The sequence below is a fragment of the Meleagris gallopavo genome, chromosome 1, assembly GCF_905368555.1.
Source record: "Meleagris gallopavo chromosome 1, MGAL_WU_HG_1.1, whole genome shotgun sequence".
NCBI classification, from domain to species: Eukaryota; Metazoa; Chordata; class Aves; order Galliformes; family Phasianidae; genus Meleagris; species Meleagris gallopavo.
In genome coordinates, this window is record NC_139404.1 from 35,019,184 (window position 1) to 35,035,533 (window position 16,350).

Sequence of the window (16,350 nt, forward strand, 5' to 3'; positions counted from 1 at the left end):
CGCAGTCAAATTTAATTCCTATCCTTCTTCCTTATCCAAACATCATCTCCCAAGATTACATTTTCTTTTTTTGTCTTAACAAACAAAGTTTAGGCCCGTATCTGTCATCTGGAGTACTTCAAGGGCCTCCTCCCTCCTCTCCTGAAATTCACATCTCTGCCATCGGTGTAAGGTGCAGCCAGTGAGATGTTTCAGTAGTCTGCCTGTCTGCTGGTTCCCCTCATCAGGTCTGTGTTAGTTGTCTTTGAGACTGAACAGTCTGCATCTTGTATTTCCACATCATACTCTCCCTTTGCCTTGCTGCTCGTGGTCTATTTCTTATGTACCATGGCATGCCCTTCACATGGCATACCTTCTGAGTATTATCATATGTAGTATGTGCTAATTCTGCTACAAGAGAAAATGATTACAGCTCTGCCTTTGGGTTATTAGAGTACCCTCCCATTGTGTCTCTGCTTATACAGATAAACTACACTTTTATCTACAGAAGCTAGAGGGGATGCATGCTCCTTTCTATTAAAAGTAAACGAATGAAAATGTACAGACCTATGACAATTACACTGCTGCATGTCTTCCAAATTTCATTCTCTTGTCTGATGGCTGTACTTTCTTAGTCTGCAGTAGGAAAGAAGCACGAGTGATGCGCTTTCAACTTTGCTGTGGGAGTACAGTGTCAGATTTTGTGGTCTTCATACATGATTTCAGTTAGTAAATATTCTTTGCTGCGTTTTAAAAATTTTATTGGGCAAGACAACTCTGTTGAAGTCTGGAGCTTTTCTTTTAATTCCATTTGTGTGTCATCTAACCTGCAGTAAACACAGTATTAAATACCGTTCTTATTGCAGAGCAAATGTTGATCTCAGCAGAAGCCAGCTTTTTTCTTATTTTTTTTTCTTTATTAATGAATAGGAGAAGCCACCTGACTCCTACATATTTTTTCATGTCTCATAGAAGATTGGATCACAATGACTTGCGATTTCCCTATTGATTGTTTAGACTTTGCTTTCAATTATAATGATTACAATAGTTTAGCTACTTTAGCTTGCTGTACCTGTCTTTGCAAAGTTCTAGGATGATAGAATTAAATAGTCATGAATCACTTCTGAGTCATAGCAGCTGCCTTGTGTTTCCTTCTCCTTAAGACCACTGAGTAGCCTTCCAGGCCTTGAAAGCATGGGGTGTGTATTGCTCCTCAATTTGTACAGCAACAACTGTGAAAGAGCAGTGGCAGCTCTAGTGTTAATTTTATGAGGTGCACCCACATCAATGCCAAAATAAGCTGAAAGTTTTTCATCAGTCCATGCAGTATTTGCGTAGCAAGCTTGGAGATGGTCTTACTCCAAAACGATTAGCCCCTCCTTTAAGGTTCCTAAAAGCATTTAATTAGCAAATGTGTGAATGATGCTCTGTGTGAATGTGAATATCTCTCTTCTTATCTTCATTTACAGTATATGTTTTAGGCTATGGCATTGATTTTAGTGAGAAAGCATCCTCTTTATTTGCAGTTTGGCTGGGAAGAATGCCATTCCATTTATCTTTGTTAGAAAAAGGCATTTGGCTGGAACATTTTAGATCTCAAAAAGTAATGAACAAGCTAACATTATACTCAATGTTATCCAATAAATTGTTCTCTGAGCATTGAATTTTATAGTCAGGCTGGATGGACCTTTGTGCAACTTGGTCTGGAAGGAGGTGTCCCTGCCTACAGCAGGGGGTTGGAACTAGATGGTCTTAAAGGGCCTTTCCAAACCAAACCATTCTATAATTCTATGGTAATTATTCAGTATTATAATATTGTTAGGCCTATGTTTAGGGGTATCTTGAGTAATACATGCCAATCAGGCAGTCCTGCAACTCTTGATAATGCTTCATTCTTAAAAGCTGCTGGACTAGAAAAGAATGTTTACGGGAAGGGAAGAGGGGAATGTGCTACATAGACTTGAAACTATTTTCCTTTCACCCTGCCCCCACTCCTCCTTTTTCAGGTAGGCAGATAGATGGGTAAACCTTTCTTACCTAGTGCTTACATTCCCCCTCCTCCAAGTTCCAGAACCTGTTTTGAAAACAAAAGTGGGGAAAGCGATTTCTGCTTGTCTTTTAGGTCTTCAGTTCTGGAGCAATGTTTGTTTTGTCTTAGAGGCACAACACAGGCCAGAAACTTAGATAAGCTTCTAGTTTCTGTAAGACTCTTTGAGTGTAAGTATATATTATGGCTGTTATTTTCAGATACTTATGGCCACTTAGGATCTTGAAATATTTCTACTAGCAAAGGGCAACAAGCTGCCCTTCGAAATCTGAAGTTTTATTTATCTTGGATTTTCTGTGCCTACAGAGAATGTGGATCATCTGACCTTCACATATGTGTTTTCTTTTACTGTGACTTTCATCCATAAGTGTCAGTTTGTTTGCTTAATAAATATTTATTTCTTCCTGCATCAGACTTCCTTGTCCTGTCTAAGTTGATCCTGTAAAGCACAATTTCATGTGTCTGCAAAGTTGAAGTTTACTTCTCTTGAAGAGTTTGTATGTATTAAGTCACCTGTGATACAGTCATGTTTGTTAAATGGATGCAATTCACTTCAAGGGGTGTGTTTTAAAAAGTTTTATACGACAGTAAAACGTAGCTTAATATTGTTAATAGCATAGAATTTAAAAACAAAAACACCTTTCTGAAGGTATGATTATGCTGATACTGTACACGTTTAACTTTTTTTTTTTTTTTTTTTTTTTGTGAGTTCTTCATTGCTAACATTAAGATAAATCAGTAACACTTATCTAGGGATGGTCTGTCTCCATCTTGTCTCCCCTGCAAAGGACATAAGTATCTTTGACAGCCCTCGAAGCTCAGCCTTGGAGCAGCTTTGGATTGGTTGTGCCTCAGTTTAGATACTAAAGTTTTAGGGCTCACAAAAACAAACATGTAAAAAATCAGTTGTCAAACAGTTAAATCAAGTTTTATGTTCACATCACATCTGATAGCTTCCACTGCTCTTATCTATTGATATGTAAATTGGAGCATGATTTTGAGGGACTCTTAATATTTTTTAAGGTTCTGCTTAAGAACTGAAGGGCTGGAGCACCTCCCCTATGAAGACAGGCTGAGGGAGCTGGGCTTGTTCAGCCTGGAGAAGAAAAGGCTGCAGGGTGACCTCATTGCAGCCTTTCAGTACCTAAACGGAGCCTACAGACAGGAGAGGAGTCAGCTCTTTGAAAGGGTAGAGAAAACAGCAGGACAAGGGGAAATGGTTTTAAGTTGAAGGAGTGAAGATTTAGGTTGGATGTCAGGGGGAAGTTCTTTACAGTGAGAGTGGTGAGGTGCTGGAACAGGCTGCCCAGAGAGGCTGTGGATGCCCCATCCCTGGAGGTGTTCAAGGCCAGGTTGGATGGGGCCCTGGGCAGCCTGGTCTAGTATTAAATGTGGAGTTTGGTGGCCCTGCATGTGGCAGGGGGGTTGGAGATCCATGATCCTTGAGGTTCCTTCCAACTCAAGCCATTCTGTGATTCTGTACTTAATATTTTGACTTGTGCAACTGCAGGTGAGAAAACTCAGCAAAGTCTATAAGAAAAATAGGTGCAACTACTTTGTATGCCAATCAGTTTGCTATTTACTGCTTTTGAACACTGTTGGAGCAAAGGAGACCCAAAAGGCGGGTACTTCCTAGTTTGGTGTAGGAAGATGTGTGAAGGAGGAGTAAACCTTGCACCTGCAACTTGGAGTACTTCATGAGAAGTAGCTCTTCTGGGGAAAGATTAAATAAAGTAATTAAAGGTTGACTACTTTCATGTTAACAAGTACAGTGATACAAACTTGTTGTTGTGTGATACGTCCAAGTGCTCCTGCTTTGATTTTGAGATGCCAGGCTGCATGGTGCCTGGCTCACCCTGTGAGCAGAGCATGAGGGATTGTGCCTTGTAGTACAAGGAAACATTCTGCCTTCAGCATAAGTTTTAGTACTGGAGCAAATGGGATATTATACACGAAATATACAGTGTTAGACTTCTGCATCAAAAAAAATCTTCGTTTCCGTGTGCTACGTATTGAATAGTTACTTTGAGATTGACTGACACAGTGACATAGTTTTTATGTTCTGTTATAGAGTGTGATTACATGAAATTCTAGAAAATTTTCAAGAAAAAAAACCATACTTGAAGCAAAACCTATTTTCTAATGTTAAAAAAATCTAGAGGAGGCAGACAGCTTTTTTTTTTTTTCATGTTGTTTTCCAATGCCCTGCATAAAAATGAGTGACCTAGATGTGTTGGATTTGCTCTTGTAATGGAGTTTTGTTGGTGATTATTAGCTAAAATTATTGGAGGGAGGGGTAGATGAGGAAGGGTTAGATAACATTCATTCTGCTCCATCATTAGTGTGTAGAAATGCTGGCATTCAAATTATCAAAAATTGGATGTAATCCAGAAGCTGAAAAGAGCGCAGACTTCTTTGTGAAATGAAATATATGAAACTTCCCCGTCAACTAAGGAGGAATATATGAAATACTGTAGTAATGAGGCTTTTAAGTAGTTAGATTTTAAATTAGTTCCGTATGAAAAGTAGTTTCTCAAGTGTGTTGTATCAAGGGGATGTAGCTCCTGAAACCCTTTGGTATTTCTTGACTTCAGAACAAAAAAGGAAAGAAAACAGAGGAGTGCTTGAAATGATGGAATAATAAAGTTGAGTGGGTTTCAGTGAACAGTAAAAATATTGTTGTATTTTACCTCAAATAGTAGATACTGTGGGTTAAGCTGTTTGTGATTTGAGAGAAAATGTGGTCTACATTCACTGTAAGAGTGTTATGTGAATAAATTCCAAGATGAGAGACATTTTTTGAGTTAGATCATTGATTACCTATCATTACAGATTGACTATATTGAGGTGGGCTTTTTTTTTTTTTTTTTTTTTTAATTTTTATAACTTTGTGGAATAAGATATAGACGTGTTTAAAGATAATGTAAAACCTGAAGGGGTAAGGAGGCATCTTTAGCATGTCAGGCTATATTAAAAAGAAAACGTAACTGAAACTGTCACCAAAATGTTTGATGTAAAATTCAGTGTGTTTCAAGCTAAACTCCTACAAAGTTCCTCATAGGCTAACCCTAATAACAGATTTCATTTAAGATTTCTTTGGGTTTCAAATCTGTATTTGTGAATATTTTGCTTTTAAGCTACCAGTGAGACTAAGACCAAGCTGGGTGAGGCGCTGACAGTTCAACTGGATGCCAGTAGTTCGTTTTCATTGTGCCCTAGAAGCAGAGGCACTGCAGCTTGGGACAGCCAGTGCACTTTTTCTTCTGTTTGCTTTGCACAACTGTCTTGTATGTGGCTGATCAAACCGTTTGTAAATCATTTTACAGCGTGCCTTGCAGCTTGGTGTTTGCTTGTTTTAAAAGGCCGTGCTGTGCTCTGCAGCAGTGTAGTGGCTGATGTGTGTGTGGGTCAGTGTTTGCTTCCCGCGTGAGGCAGGGCTGGCACCTCGGCTGCACAGTGAACCGTATGCATCAGCTCCTGGCTAACGTTGGTTGCTGCTTCCCAGAACTTCCTTTTGGTTCCAGGAAAGGTCTGAATGCTTCCCTAGAAGCGTGTGATGATTGTCAGCCTGCACCTAACGTAATGAACTGTAACCGTGGGTTTTGTGGTGCTCTGGGATTTTTCATACGCATTTCATGTGTTTTGTCTGTTATTTATACATGTATTTTAGTGTTGTTTTCTTTTCATCTTTTGCTGGCTGTTGCTAGTCTAAAAGATGCACTTTGTGTAAGGTGTGTCATTATCAATGGCGTAAACCTGTGACAGTGACATGACAGAGGTGTTTGCACGTGTAGCTGAAATGGGCAGCATCAGCTATATGCGGTTCTCAGCAAACTCTCACATCAGTCGTATCCAGTGCCACGTGGGCAGTATGCTGAGGTTGGGGTTTTTGTGGTCGTCGTTCCCTGGGCTGTCTGATGACAAACAGGGAAGCCCTGATGTGCTAAGGATTGAAGAAATCAGCTATCATTTCAGTATGTCAGTTACAAAAATTGGCATACTCATACGGATTTATTCACCCAGTTTGGCTTCGGTTCAGTGGCTACAATAATAAGAAAATAAGCATCACCTCAGCAGCTAAGAATTGTTTTTCTAGATGAAATAAAGTAAATATGGTGCAACTGATGAAGGGCTGTTAAAATGGGGAAAGTTAAGGAAGTTGACATGCTTATGGTCCCCATTAGAGGCAGACGAGTGTGGCAGGACTGCGTGCAGGAGGTAGTGTGGGGCTGTGTGGAACCAATTCATCAGCCCCTGGACTTCAGGGAAAGTTCATTGCATTTGATCAAGATCACAACAGATTAAGTAATTATTCTGGAGGTGTTAACGACCATTCAGTAGCAGCTGTGATAGAAACAGACCCAGCTCGGTTGCTTCTGGTTAGAGAACCAGGGCTATATCTGAGGCACATCTGGGGCTTGTCTACAGTGCAAAGGGAGTGGGCAGTAAGGTAGGCTGATCAGCACATTCACACTGTTATGATGTATACAGTAGTCAAACTTGCTACATGTTTTGAGTCTTAAATTGCTAATGCTAATTCTTGCAGTACTTTCCTTCATTAGAGACTTTTTGAGGAGCTCAACTGATTTACGGAGGGACATTGGATCGTTGTTCTACTGAATGCAACCCTGGAGACAATGATAGCAGATAAAAGCTCTTTTTATCTAAACTATATACCTAATGTTAAACATAATTTGAGAGTGATTGGTGTGGAGAAGAATTGGAAGATGAAATTTCTGAAGTGAAAATGTTGTATTTCTCCTACATTTCCTTCATTGCAGGTAACGTGAGTTTTCCTTCTGCTCAGTTGCAGACCTCAAATGATCCATCTGTCTTGCAAGGTATGTCTAGAAACTGGTTATGACCTACAGGAATTAATGTATTTTGGCTGATAACCAAGGGGCTTGACCAGCTTTCACTCTTTTATCTGCCTCTACAATTTGAAATCATTAAAACTTTAGACCAAAGCAAGAGGCACATAGGAAAACGTCATCTGGTGTGCCTTGATGAATTACATACCGGAGGTCAGAGCTTCCTCCATTTGTAAGTTCTGAGTTGGATCTAACATTTACAAGCAATTTATAAACTTAAGCTTTTTACTACTTACAGGGAAGCAAATTGTTTATGAGGGCTTTAAAACAGAAAGTATAGCTTTGTTCCATAGTATAGAAAGGACTTAGTTGCTTTAGAACAGCTGCACGCTAGGATTAATCTTTCTCTCCCCATTTCTTCCTATAAACTGGAATTCTCATACTGTTTCTCTCATCCTTTCCTGTAAATAAACTAACTTCTTAGTGACCCTGCTGTTTGGGGAGCTGGTCTGCATTTCTGCTGTGGCAGCAGATTTGTACGTATGCAGCACCAGGCAGGTTTCAGTCTGACAGGAGCCCTGCTTGCAGCATAACACAACCTTCCAGCTGCTGGCACAGCACAAACAGGGGATGAATATGTTCTGGCTGTGCTATATTATTGAAAAGTTTTCCAACTGTTTGTTTTCCCTTCTGCACTATGTTTTGCTGCCCTATCTCTTGCAATGTTGTGTGTGTATGTGTGTATGGAGTATACATATAGGGTGTATAAAAACATATAGGGTAACTGAAATAGACTAAATTAGAAGTCCTTTTTCCTTCCAGTGAAACATGTACTTTGTGTAATGTTCATTCTTCCAGACACTTAAGTAGTATTTATTTTTGAATTATAAAATACAGTTTTCTCATACTGTAGTTTATGGAGCAATGTGCTGAAATGAATCTGCACTTTCAGCTAGTCAGCATAAATGGGCTGTTTGTTTGAAAGGGCCTAGGGATGTTAGGTTTGTAATCTTGGATCTATGTGAAGACTTAAATAATTGTTGTGAAGTTGTACAACAGAATTAGAGCATGTGTCATCTTTAGAATAAGTAATTAAGAAGTGTGTTACACTGGTCAGACCTTATAGAAAACTCATCTGATGCAGGCATAGAACCAAACATTATAGGAGCTTGGAAAGATAGGGCAGGGGAAGAATTTAAAGGATTGAGTGGGACTTGATAATAAAAGGGGGCTGGGAATCAGTGGGAAGAAGCTTGAATTTTAGCTTGTTCTGCATTTGGGATGCTTGAGTTAGTCAAACCTGCTTAGTATCGTCTATTGCTTGTAAAGTCTGCATTATAATGCTGGACTGTCTTAGTGTGTCTCCAGGTATCAGCTTTCTTAGTTCTAAATTCCCATTTCTGCAGTATGCAGTGATAAATAACTTCTGTGCTTTGTTTGGGAGAGTCTTCCAGTGTAGAAAGAACTGCAATAAATGGATAGAATATCTGAGATTAACGTGCCCTGTAGAGTCGTGATTATTTTGCACTGCTTCTGCAGCTCCAACTTTTCTCCAATTTTTCTCTATTTCTGTTCTAGAACGTAAAGTAGCTTTTGCAGATTTTGGGTTGCAGTTTCTGCAACGTTCCTGTTGACTAACTCAGTTATTGCTAGATATAATGTGTTGCTTTGACCGAAGTGTTTGTTTGCTTGTGCAGTCTGAGACACGCATTTTCATGGTTTATCTTGGAATACCCAAACTTGCTTGGAACATTGTTGCCAAAGGCTATTAAGCTTAGTGATTATTATGTTTATGAAGTTGTTGTGTTTTCTCAAACCACAATTCTTGTAAAAGGATAATTGAGTTAAATCTAGGGCTATTCTTTGGAGATTCTGTGCCACTGCCAAAATATTTTCAAACAATACTTAGTTATCATTTCAAAGATACCCTTTTAACTTGAAGTACTAAGTAGCCTAAGAAGCTTATAAAACATGCTGCTGTCCCTCTAGTTTACTGAAAATTAATTTTAAGGTGAAAGAAGCCATTAGTAATCAGACTTGCTGCCAGGACAAAATGTGTTACTTAATGTGAAGGCTTGAAGCTTATGGTCTTACTTGAATTAGTCTTAATGCTGATCGAGCACGTACATAGATCACTCCCACTTGGGAAGGGGAGACACTGATGTCTGCAAATCACGGGCTTCCAGAGGCATCATGCTGTGTGTTTATGAAATATAATTTACTGCTGAGTGGGACAGTGCTGGAGTTGGTAAGCATGCTTCACATCTGTGTTGACTTTTCAAAAAGTGATAGGAATGACTTCTGTCAGTCAGATGAAATGACTTAAATGTCAGAAGCTTAATCTTAACTTTATGCTCAAGTGAAGTTTTATGTCTGTACTGTAAAGTTGTAGGAGTAGGTGGATTTTTATTTTCTTCTTAAAACAAAATCCGTGCTGGATAAATGGTTGCCATTCTTGTTCCTAAATATTTAGGGACTTCTGAAGCTGTATTTCTGCAGAATTTTTAATCCTTGAACCGCTGTGTCAGTGGGTGTTAAAAATTGCACTGCTAGGAGTTGCAGAATGCCAGCATGCTGCTTGTATAAGTGTAGATTTGTGAGTCATACCAATACTGTTGTTTATCTTGAAACTGAACTATTATGCTTTTTATAAAAACCTTATTTTCCCCAACTTTTAAGCAGATTTTGGTATTTGCTTGAAATTATACTTCGGATGCATGGCTGTATTTTTATATCAGCTTACCTTTGCATAAATTAAGTTGAAAGGAAGCAGTTTCGGAGGCTGCAGCCCTATTTCTTTTCCATAGGTGTTCTATGGGTGGTGTCGATAAAAGTGGTACACAAGATGATGTATTTTAGCAGGTTCCTGTAGTATCCCTTTACATGATAATGAAACAGTTTTTATGGCCACTTTAGAACAATGAAAATATGACCAGTGGCCAGGCAAAAATGTGTGACTTCTCCTTAGGCTGCATGGTTCACCCTTCCTGTTGTTGGTGGTAGTGGGGCCTTCTTATCCGTGAGATAAGTGGGGTGCTCAGGATTAAACTTACTCTGGTTCTGGTAGGGAATTACAACTTTTTGAAGATACTTAAATACTGGCCATGAGTCATGGTTTGAACTGTCCAAAATTTCACAAGAGCAGTAAGAAATTATTGTTGGCTTTTTGTTGTTGTTTTTTTGTTGGTTTGTTTTCAGGGAAGCAATCAGGGATTGGCAGTGCAAAAGTTGATGCAGTAGCCCAGTGTTTAATCTGCAGTGCTTAGTGAGCATTACACAATTGTTTTGATTAGCAGTATTCACTCTTTTGGCTTTTTTTTAAAGGTACACAGTGGTCTTAGTTGTTCCCTTTGCATAACTAAATACCAAGATCTCTGGTTAAAGTGCCAAGGTACTAATAATGGAAAGGAGGTATGAATACAATACAGCTGAATTTCATTAGTAAACTGGAGCTTTGTACATCCTTCTCCCCAGCTTCCAGTCACTCCTATACCACACGTACGTAGGTGTGGCTGCTGGGACCGGTTTAAGATAATGTGACTTCTGAAATTGTAAACTATAATAGTTAAGGGAAACTCTTAAACTTTCAAAAGCTTTGCACTGAGTATGTGGTTTGCAGTTCCAACGGTTTTCAAAGATATCTGCCTGCAGTGTTAAAATATTTGACATTAAACGTGACCCTTATGAATATTTGCTTGTAAGAGCACTTTCTTTAACCTTAACCTCAGTAGCTCCTTTTCATAAACTGCTTGCTGCTACTGATAAAATAGGTGTGCTTTTGGTTACATTCGGCCTGCTCCTGTTTTGTCTGCATAGATTAGCATTGTTGCTTTGATGTGCAGAATAGATTAAGATACTAATTTATCTGGGAGTTCTTTTCACTGTTAAGTTCAGAATGATAGGGTGCTTGTTACACAAAACTGAAATTGTTAATGTTGACTTCTAGTTTTACTAAAGGGTGGTCTTAAACACAGATGTTGACAGGAATTTGGTTTCTCAATTCTCCCCAGAAATGTCCTTAAAGACAACAGAAAACTTGCAGTGAATCACCAGGCGATCTTGTGATGTTAATCGCATTATAACATCTGGTTTTGCTATTTGTATTGCTCTTTTTCTGAATGAAGAAAAGAAGCAAGAACAATTAAAGATAACTACATTGAATTAATGTATTCATGGAAACATCTAGTATTTAATAACTGTTTTGATATTATTCAGCATTATATTGTGTGTGGGTAAATTCATTGGGAAGACATGCACAGGCTGTCGATACCTGTGATATCGTTATATTGCTTGACCATTTGGGGCATTGCTTTTTCCCCCTTCGTAGGTCAATGTGAAATCTTTGGGGTAGTTCTCACAGATCTGTTACAACTTTGGCTGTGTTTTCTGCCCCCTCCACCAGGACATTACTGTGCTGGTGGGTTCTAATTAACCATCCATCTGCCTGTTTGGTGCTTGGCTTCAGTAAAGACTGACCTTTTTGTATCAAAGCCTGGTAAATTGGATAATTCTGTGCGTTTTGTGACTAGGTAACAAATGGATGTTTCAATCCAATTGACGACCAAAGTTCTCTGCACCAGTTAAGCATATTTCCTGATGTGTTTCCAAAACATGCCAGTATCAAAATTAGAAGCTTGCAGGGCAGCTGGGACAGATGGTACATTTGGTTGAAATGAGTTGCACCGTTTTAATGACTATTTCTTTGTTGAAGTTCTTGCTGGCTGTTTAGAGTGCAAGCCACACTGATACGGGGTCAACTTCACTTACTGTGCAGTAACTGCTTTTTGAAATGTTTGTTGGGTGTGTGCTCTTCTGACCCATCTTCTCTCCAAGTATAGACTTCAGACTGTAGGGGAATTGCAGGAGACTTCTTGACGAGATGCTCGGGTGATGGAATGGGCTGCCCAGGGAGGTGGTGGAGTCACCAACCCTGGAGGTGTTCAAGGAACATTTAGATGATGTGTTGAGGGACATGATTTAGTGAGTACTGTTGGTGGTAGGTGGATGGTAGGACTGGATGATCCAGTAGGTCTTTTCCAGCCTTGGTAATTCTATGGTTCTATGATTTTTTTTTTTTTTTTTTTTCTCCTTGGTGTGCAAACAAAGGTCTAAAAATGGCAGTGGAAAAGATTTTGATCTCATGTGAATAAGACCTTTATACTCGTTTTATCTCTTAGAATGCAGTTCCTATATGGCAAAGTATTTTTTGGCAGAGTGTGTCTTCAGGATGTCTTTATTTCAAGGTCTTTGTCCATTACATTTTATAATCTTGACTCTTTTATTCTTGTGGACCATTTGCACTAAAGGGTTGGGGGAAAAAAAAAAGTGATTTGTTGGAGCCGAGTGTTGACTGTAAAGAAGGTATAGCTGCATTTCAATGGGAAGCTTTACCTAGGTCAGGTTTACTAAGAGGTTGTGCGCATCTCCATTTCCAAGTCTGTTCCTATTAGCCACAGGTTTGATATCTCTGTAAAACTGTGGGGTCTAAGGAGTTATGTGGAGCAGGATATCAAATAAAATCTCTGTTGAAGGATGGGATTGCATGCACAAACTCGTAACTGTCTATACCGAAATTAAGGGTAAACTGTAGGGAATGTAAATTGTACAGTTGTATAAATGGATAAGATTGACACACAAAATAGGAAAAATACACATACCCTGTAAATGATTGTACAGCAACAATGTTAGAGATTTCCTGGATATGTTTGGGCTAGGGATTAGCTGAAACAAAGACAAGGGAATAAATGGAAAGCAGGTAGTCAAGCAGTGGTGCCCGGTCTGTCATCTGGGGTGTTGTGTGGCTTCATCCAACTGGCCTTCTGTGCTAAACAGAGTATGAAAGTGGAGTGTGATGATGCTTATCAGCCTGCTGAGTCGTGAAACCTCACATCTGGTACCAAAGGGATGCTTGTTGCTTTCGGAGTATTTTCCAGTGGTAGTCCTGTGGCAGGAGATGAGATGATACATGAAAGACAAAAGAGTAGAAAAATCTCTAAGTAGACTGAAAAGGAGGAGGCTGTTTTTTGGTAACCGTGCTTTAGGAATCAAATTTCAACGAAGTGTCTTGTGATATTGTTACCTGATCTGTGTGCTTCTGGAAAATATCTCCTTAACAGCATACTGAAGTTATGTAAAACTCCTTATCAAAGATAGTAGATCAAAAATACCAGTTATGTTAATGAAATCTTGCAGTTTACACTTCAGACTTTGTAGCTTTGTTACATAGCAAATATTTTGATTTTTCTGTCCAAAGATGCTTTGCAACCACGCATGTTTATTCGCATTATTTTCACTGTTCCGTGTTTTAGGATTCTCAGTCATTTCTGTAACTTACATCAGTCCTACCTGCAATGAGATGATATGCTGAAATGTACTTCTTGGGAGGAATATAGTGTTCAGATTCAGTTTTTACTCTGACTGCTTTCAAAAATCTTTGAATAGTGGAGAAAGGCTTACTCTTCTGTTTTGTTTTTACTTTTCAGTGCCAGCATTTGTTCTTAGTCATACGTTGCTTAAGGCTAGAATGGAGAACCTGGTCTGACTTCATTTTCAGATAAGCTATTACATCTCACCCATTTACTCCTGAATTGAAACCAGTTAACTTTCTACCTAAATAATGTACTCCAGAAAAGTATCCAAGCTTGATTTTCGAGCTGCTCAAGAGATCAAAGCTCCACCAGTTTTCTTGTCAGTTTATTGCATACATTAATTACTGTGTACATATTTCTTGTTTAGTCACTTGGTGGTTTTTTATACTTAATGGGGTTTTGAAACAGATTTCTCATTCTCAAAGGTTCTAAGCAGTTATCTTCTCTTGAAGTGTAAACCATCTTTTTTTTTTTTTTTTTTTCCATTTGACCAATGATTTTGGGGTGTACATATTTACTAAACTGAAACTTCTCAGTCAGAAATCTCATCTTAATCCATTTGTAATGAACTTACTCAGATACCTGGCAGCATCCCACATCTCCCTTGAGCGCAAGAAAGCACTTCAGAAATAACATGGTAATGGTTTTTATTTTAGACTCTTGATTGGAAACCCTTCCCCTGAATCTTATGTCCAGAAAGCCAACAAAACACCAAAAAAGGCTGGTTTGGGATTTTGCTTGCTGGCTTGCACATTGTTCTCGGGGCTTTCCTGAGCAGCTGAATTGTCTTGTAGAGACTGAGAAGATTCTTTAACTATTTTAAGGGAGGTTGAGTATCAACACTAACAACAGCAGTTTACTGTACTTAAAACAGCTATTTGTTAGGATGGGGTGTTGACTGCAGAAATGCTGGTAAGCCAGAGTAGAGAAACATAGGGAGGGAGATCAGTGCTTTGGGTAGATATTTTACTGCTCTGAGCTTTCAGGTCAGGAGTAACTCTAGAAAGGAGTTTGTAAGTTTTCTGTGTGAATTATTTATTCTCTTTTCACTCATTTGTAGTTGAAGTCCACTTTGTGGTGTTGAATCATATAAATTTAATTTAAAATACAAACCTAGTTCTTAGAATTGAGCAAACTATTTTTTTTCCATTCTTGTCAAAGTAAGTGCCAGCAAGCTTTATGGGCATTTTATTTAATGTTTTGTGCCAAAACATTTTACATCCTGTGTTTTCTAACAAACTGCTGCTTTGTTAGAGACCCAAGTTTTCATCCACAAAATCACGGTGCTGTAGATGTTAAAATGTGTGATTTTTTTTTTTTTTTCTTCTTCTTTTTTTTTTTTTCTGTCATGCTTTGGATGGATTTGTAATACCCCGAAGAAGCGAGCTGGCTGTTTTAAATGGTATAAATGAAGTTACCTGTCGCCTTACAGAAGGCTGTTGGGTTGGGCTGGTATCCATTTTGCTTTGCTATTAATGTTCCCTGTTAAAATCATGTTAAAATGCCTGCTTAAATTAAGTTCATCTGTGTTCCTGTGCCTTTACACTGATAGCGAGGTATGATTGATAGCTTAATTGCATCACACAGTAACTACAAAGGTGTATCTGTGGGTGTGGTATCAGGAGCGTTTCTCTTTGTGGTGCTGTTGGTATAAACAGTGCCACCCCCTTCCTTGTGTTTGTGTGCTCATGTGGTGAGCCTGATTAGGAAGCTGGTCCACATGAGGAACACTCCAGCAAGGAAAATAATGATTATTTTTAACACTGATCAGCTATGAGTGAAATATTGGTGTGTGGGAGTGATGGGTAACTACAGAAGTGTTTCTACAAAGTGCAGCCTGAGACAGCTGAAACGTAGGTGGGTAAGTGGTTTCCTTATTAGTACTTTGTTTGTATTTTAATTCTCTGTAGCAGCAAATGGTATTTCACTTGCATTTAGGCAGAGATGTACACTGTTAGCTGGAAGAGGGCATAAGATGATTTATCTCTAGTCCTGTAGTGCTGACGAAGCTGTGATTTGGGTCTGGCTTGGCGCTGCAGCTGAGCTCAGAGTGCAGCTAGCTGTAGCCTTGCTCTCCCTGCACATTCCTGCCTCCCCTCTGTTTTGCCAGCTCTGTCACCAGGCCAGCAGGGAGGCAGCTCAGGAAGCTAAACTTGCTGAAACATAACTTTCCAAAAATATATTTTCAACTGGCCTTGCTCCATGAAGCGGCTCACCATGGGGATGGATGAGAGTTAGCGTTCACCTGTGGCCAGCAGCAGACAGGAGGGCACATAGCAGTTCCTCTGTCTTGTGTTCTCCTGTAGCCTCCTGACAGCAGGAGGTTGGCCTCCTGAGAGGTGCCCACGTGTTTCCAGGCAGCCCAGCAATCCTTCTGCTCCTTCCTGCAATGCCTGCCCGATACCCTGCCTGCATTTGGCTGTGACTGCTCTTGCCGTGGCACCTTGCTGTGCTCCATCGCAAGCTGCATGTGCTGTCTTGTGCCACTCAGACTGAAGGACGAGGCAGGAGGGATGGGGAAGTGAAATGAACTTACAGGCTTCATTTGGAGGAATGCTAGCTTAAGAGATCTGATGGTTGGCAAGACAACTTGTCAGCTTACTTCACTGCTTCAGTTGGTGATTGCCATGGAGGTCTGCAGAGAGCTCCCAGGGTGTTGTGAGTTTGTTTTTTTTTTTTTCTTGTTTGAGAGGCCTTTTTGAAGTTAAAGAATAAAAAATGCAACAGAGGAGCTATTGCTTGTACTTTGAAATGTAATGCTCTTTGCTAAGTGATACTACCTTGCTATCAATTGAATAGTACAGCTGGCATGGAATGAGAACGATCTGTGTTGTTCATTGAATAGTACAATTTAAATTTGAAGAAGTAATGCAGTGTACTCAAGGAATACTCATGTTGGATGTTTTTTCCCCTTTTAATATGTGTTTTCCAATGTGGAAATAGATCAGAATGAAAATGTATGTAGTGATGGAAGGTAAATTCGGGGGGCGTTAGCCCCAGGTAAAGAAAAGACCCCATTGTGGAATTGATGCCATTTTCAAGTGATGCTGCTTTGTCATAGTTACGTCTAACAGTGGTGATAATGCACTGACATCTTCAGCAGTGTCTGGAATTAAGCATTTTCAAGAGAAAATGGACATTCAAA

At 39.4% G+C, this 16,350-nt stretch overlaps 1 protein-coding gene across 4 annotated transcripts in view; it reads left to right on the plus strand.

Moving 5' to 3' along the window:
- The window catches only part of FRS2 (fibroblast growth factor receptor substrate 2), a 50,404-nt gene that overhangs the window by 7,299 nt on the left and 26,755 nt on the right, over positions 1-16,350 (plus strand). Inside the window, exon 2 of one of the 4 annotated variants that reach the window (XM_085221081.1) lies at positions 6,808-6,867. The exons of 1 other annotated variant lie outside the window; for it this stretch is intronic. The gene's annotated coding sequence lies outside the window, so the exon portion shown is untranslated. Of the gene's footprint in view, positions 1-6,807; positions 6,868-14,889; positions 15,067-16,350 lie in introns of those variants that run through there. 2 more of the 4 variants (XM_085221093.1, XM_085221089.1) reach the window with 2 other exon arrangements.